We start from the raw sequence: 5,533 nt of genomic DNA, 5'->3' as shown, positions 1-5,533 counted from the left end.
GATTCTTAAGAGTTATGAAAACAGCATTTAAACATGACTTATTGGGGTATAGTTTTACAATCTCGTCTGACAGTAATAAAAGCTCGTTTTTAAGGTGCAAAGTACTGGAAGGATTCAGGAATGTTCATCTGCCAGGAATTTTTGGTTTATCATGCATGTGCGTGTACCATATTTTTCCACTGGCAGCACGACTTATGGCAGGGCATCTCCGGGTTTAAGGTCAGATATTATATTTTATAAAAGTCTATAGTCTAAAAATGGCATAGCATTTTTTTGTGCTTATACACTAGATGTCGCCTTGGCTACTGCAGTTCATTGGAACGAACGGACCCCTGTTCCAAGATGGCGGCGGTTTTGACGCATGCTTAAAACCCCAAGGCGACATCTAGTGTATAAATCTATGGTACAGGCTAGCTGAACATATCTTAATGATTACAGCACAGGGCCTTTAAAAACTGCTGCCTATCGGAATTAAGCCAAAATGGTCTTGAATGTTATACCTGCAGTACTCTTGCCTATTGATTCGCGACCCGCATTTGCACCGCAAATGACACGTTAATATTATTATTATTCTACCTGTAATATGGAATATTATGCAGTTCACCTGCTGGAACCTGCGTGCAGGACTCGACCCTGCTGTTCCCTCTGAAAACAGATGAAACACAGTCTCACCTACCGTCTACCTCTAGTTTAATATTACCAACGTCCTTCACTTTCCATAGGAATAATATGGTTTACATTATATTATTTACATATTACATTATGTACATATTAATGTAGACTATTAATGTCTTGCAGTACCGTGTAAGTAGTATTCAGTATTTAGCCTATACCTTTTGGTTTTGGACAAATCATTTATTGTAAAACTTTGTGAGGGTCTATCTGAGGCGCAGCAGATTGACAGCTGAGTGGTCAACAGTGCGTTGCGCTTCTATTTAGCCTACACTGTTAACGATTTCCCTGTATTTTTACAGTACGGTACTGGCAGCACAGTTGCCAGTAAGTTACTGTATTTTGGTTTTACAGTACTGTACTGTAATACCATTTTACAGTACACAAACTAGTACTGTATAGTTACAAAGCAGTACTGTACTGTAATTTTACAATATTTTATTACAGTAGTCTATTTTTACAGTAATTTACTGTAATGTCTATATTGACCCATAAATACTATTAATTACTTATTACAGTTAATACAATAATATTATATATAATAGCTAGATATTTAGGTTTAAATCTATAGTAATTAATATGGTAAAAATGCTAAATTAAAACATAATGAATTAAAAGGCAATCCAAGCAATGTATGTATCAAAATTTTATTTAAAAAAACATTTAATTGAAACAAAACATATTTAAAACAAGATTTTAAACAATAATAAAATATAAACAAGTTAAATAAAATAAAATCAAAAGGTATAAACAAGTTTGGAGACCCCTGCTGTAACATATTTAACTCAGGCAAATAGGACACTGGTCCGTAGTTTGAAGTTTTCATTTTAAAGTCCATCATCGACTAAAGGGTAACATTTCACTGTGGTAAAAAGAACACTGGCCCATAGTTTTAAATATTCTACTTGAATTTCATTTAACACTAAAAATAAATGCATTAAACTGTGGCAGACAGACCACAGTGGCCTTTAGTTTGAAGTCGTCCATTCGAACTCAATCAGGGACTGCATGAAGCTGTTCACATGGGGGTTAATGGCCACAGCTTTTCTCTGCACCAAGTTCCTTGTCTTTTTGCTTGCTCCTTGTCTGGATGTGCACTTTTTCCCATCTTTGGACTTAATTCTATCCAGAAACCTGTTAGAAATATCATAAACATTAAGTCAACAAATATAAGATAGAAAAAGATTTTTAAAAAACTAAACTCAGCCTTGAATTTACTCCTATTCTGAAACCTTTTGCTCTTATTCTACTGTTCCACACCTAATTACATTAAAATACAGAAGATTCACTTACCGCTGAACAAACTCTTTTCTCAATGGACAGCATCCACCTGGATCCTGTCATGATTGAATGTCCTGAACAGAAAGTACAATTGTTACTGATTTGGACACAACTTTTTATTCTGAAAACAAAATCTTTTGTCAATAAAGTCCAGGGACACCTCTGCTCAATAAATACAATTATTAAATTAAATTTCTTATAACCAAAGTCTGAATATTTCTGTTTGTATATTTCTACATGGCAAACTAAGACAATTCTGTACATGTTGTGTATGGTCGTGTTACAGTGTTGTGTGTGGGAATTGTGAATGAGTGTATACATGGGTATTTAAAGAAGCTGTAGTGGTAAAGTACAAACTTACCGAACATAATGTGCTTGGGTGTGTCTGGTGTCACCCGTTGTGCCTCCACATCTGCCTTAACTCCTGAAAAGTGCAAGGACATTCAGATAAACTACAAATAAAAAGTGATTAGCCACATTCCTGTGTACTTTTACATGTGACGTGAAAGCATTTAATATTGCAGTCAAAAAAATACATGACTTGTAAGTGTACATCATGTACTTGCCTGGTTCCTTTAAAGATGATCCATCTTACCCAATCCAGCTTACAAGCAATGGTAAGACTGTAAAAAATACAAATGTTACAAAATCTGTTAGCCATAGAAATAAGTAGACATTGTGAAGGAAATGGTAAAAGAAAATTTAGTAACACTTTACTACAATAGTTTATTACTTAACATTTGGTAATGCCTTAGCTAATATGAACTAACAATGAACAATATATTTTACAACATTAATAATATTTGATAATGTTCATTGTGCAGAGACAAAGTGATTGATTTAAAAATGTATTAATTATCATGCTATGCTAACAAATAAAACCTTTCTGTAAGTATTTAGTCGGTTGTAAAACAAATATATATATATTAGTTGTTATATTATATATAAATATCTAAATAAGCCTTTTTTTATTATTATTCTATAACATCTTGTCTACAGAAAATCTCTGAAAATGTCTCGTTTAGTGCAGAAAATAGCGATTTATAGTGACAAGGTAAAAAGACTGTCCCTTTAATGTTTTACCCGGACCGGCTGCGGTGTAACACGCTATTTCACGCAAAGTTTTTTAACTAAGTAGCTAGCTGCTCACTTTAAAGATAAACATGATCGCCTAAATCTGAGTAATCCTGGTGATGCCAGTTTCCTACACGATGTTATAATGGACTATTTTACATCCAGAGATGAAGGATCAGATGACAGAGACGAGAAGACAAAGGTACGTAAATTCGGAGCCCATTCTCTTTTCGTGCATTGATTTGATGTGTTTTGGAAACTTATATATACTGCATGTAATGCATCTGAAGTGGTGGAAACAATATGCCATAAAAATGTATTGGAAAACTTACTGGACGTGTAAAACGCTTTAGAGAAGATATTCTCTGCTTTTGCTGATATACCGTAATATAATAACAACAACAATAAGCGCGGCAATCCCTTAAGTTACGTTCATCTGATATTAAGATGAGCCCAGGTCTGAATGATATTTGGTCGAAGTTAAAGCTGCGATGAGTTCGATGCATGTATCCAGTTAAATATGAGGTTTCTTGTTTTCACTTCTGTGGAGGAGGACTGCGGTACTACAGTATGATGTGTACGGCGTGTCAAGTCCTGTCTGTTTACAACCACGAGTCAGCCTTGCCAAACAGTCGAACTTAATACTTTTCTCTGACGCTAACTGAACGGATGAAACGCCGAGATAAACGACCATTATGCTGGGACCGCAAGACCGCGCTGGCGGGTTGTCTTTGTCCATTTCGTTAAAAATAGTTTCATTGTCACCACACTTTCAACACAATATAAACTCACCAAAACCCTCATAATTTAGTTAAAACAACCCTATATTCATTAAAAAAAGGTGTAAAGCGAGTTAAAGCAGCGGTAGACATCTGTGTGTAAGCTTACTTTCTGGGGGAGATTGAAACTTTGTTGGCGACCGTTTTTCTCTCTCATTGCACGTTTAAAACAATATTGTGACTAACTATTGACAACATTCTTAAACTAAAAATTAAGTTTTCATGAAACAGAAATATTTCAAACTTACCGAACTGCCAGAAATCAATCGTCCTCCTTCAGCTGCAGCCAGGAGTTGTGCTCTCTCTCCCTCTGTGTGATTTGACTCTGGCGTACTTTCTCTGATTATTGCAAGTACACCTGGCACATTACAGCAATGGCTACAGCAAGGTTACATCAAGACCAAAATATACTGTAAAACTTTCTCGCTCAAACAAATTTACCCAGAATGCATTATGAACTGCAGTACCAGTGTTTCCCCTAGGTTTCCATCTTTGGGGGGGGGGTGTTGGTTGGGTATGTATATACAGGGGTTAAATTGTGATTTGTTATGTGGGAGCTCTGTGGGGAGGGGTATTTCGAGGGGTAACATGTTTAATACTGATGACAGCAAAGCCACTGGTGTGTTTCAATGACATTCTGGACTTCTGATAGGATTTGATAAGTTTCAGCTTTAAATCTGTGTCAGAGGTTGACCCAAAATATTTTAAAAAGAGCGTCTTAAATGATGCAAGTCTATGAGTTTGACACCCTATATCCATTTGTTGCACATGTCATTATGCACAATTGATCAAACTTTGAAGGAAGTTAAAAGAATTAACCTCCTTGAATAATTCTAGGCATAAGATGCTACCCCAAAAGACTTAATTATCAAGAAAAGGTACAACACACAGTACTGCATCAGCAACATGTCTTAGAAATTAGCCATATAGATGCTGGTCAGCAGCTAGTAAAACAATCATATATGATTTGTGTAATCAAAATACATTATTTTACTAAACTATACAATGAGTTATATCCAGTGTTATCCAGTTAACATACTGTAATTAGATGAGTGACATACGTACTTTAGTCTTCTATTAAGTTTTCTCAACGTGGGCACCATTTTTACCTCTCTCACACACACAAAGTCAAAAGATCCTGCGTGCGTGTTCTTGAAGCTGCTCTGAGTTTTTTCGCTTGAGCTGCATATTTTCAACTTGCGCGAAGACGTGTTCAAAGGGAAAGGCGCCGCCCGATTCGCGTCATTCGCAAATTCAGAAATATGACAGGATACAATGTTACTGTTACACAGAGTTACTACAAAACACGTGCGCGGCGCGAGCATATATAGCATGAGAGAGGGAGAGAATGCGCGCGTGTGTGTGGGAAAGTCATGATAAACTCGATCAGTCGTCTTCTCTGTCAGTAACATCCGTGACTGTTGATGTTAAGCAAAAAAATAAAGTATACGGAGGCAGACTTTGAAAACACCGTCACCAGTTATGGGAGAGAGAGGCGCACGCTGCACAGAGAGAGAGCATGCGCAGTAAATTAAGCCGAACAGTAAAATATAAATGTGCGTACTCAATTGGATAATTGTAAACGCGCAAACACAAACAGAATCGTGCCATCGTGGAAATAAGATAAATAACATATTACTTGAGGGCTGTTTAGTTTGTTTAATAAAATAACAATTTGTTCCCTGGCACTTCAAAGAAAATCAAATCAAATTTACTTGACCTTCAAG

General features: G+C 36.1%; 1 long non-coding RNA gene across 2 annotated transcripts; it reads right to left on the bottom strand.

The window, feature by feature from the left end:
- Positions 1-1,545: 1,545 nt before the first annotated feature.
- On the bottom strand, positions 1,546-4,131 carry LOC135746811 (uncharacterized). 2 transcript variants are annotated; one of them, XR_010531629.2, is made up of 5 exons: positions 4,055-4,131; positions 2,520-2,576; positions 2,315-2,377; positions 1,966-2,027; positions 1,546-1,806 (listed from the first exon to the last, which is right to left on the bottom strand). It is a non-coding gene; the product is annotated as an uncharacterized lncRNA (long non-coding RNA). The 2 variants fall into 2 exon arrangements; XR_012336617.1 differs by lacking the exon at positions 4,055-4,131 and having other exon boundaries at positions 2,520-2,820.
- Between the last annotated feature and the right edge of the window lie 1,402 nt (positions 4,132-5,533).

Source organism: Paramisgurnus dabryanus, chromosome 4 (genome assembly GCF_030506205.2).
Source record: "Paramisgurnus dabryanus chromosome 4, PD_genome_1.1, whole genome shotgun sequence".
NCBI classification, from domain to species: domain Eukaryota; kingdom Metazoa; phylum Chordata; class Actinopteri; order Cypriniformes; family Cobitidae; genus Paramisgurnus; species Paramisgurnus dabryanus.
Note: the sequence above shows the minus strand (reverse complement) of the source record. Positions and strands in the feature narration are given on the sequence as shown.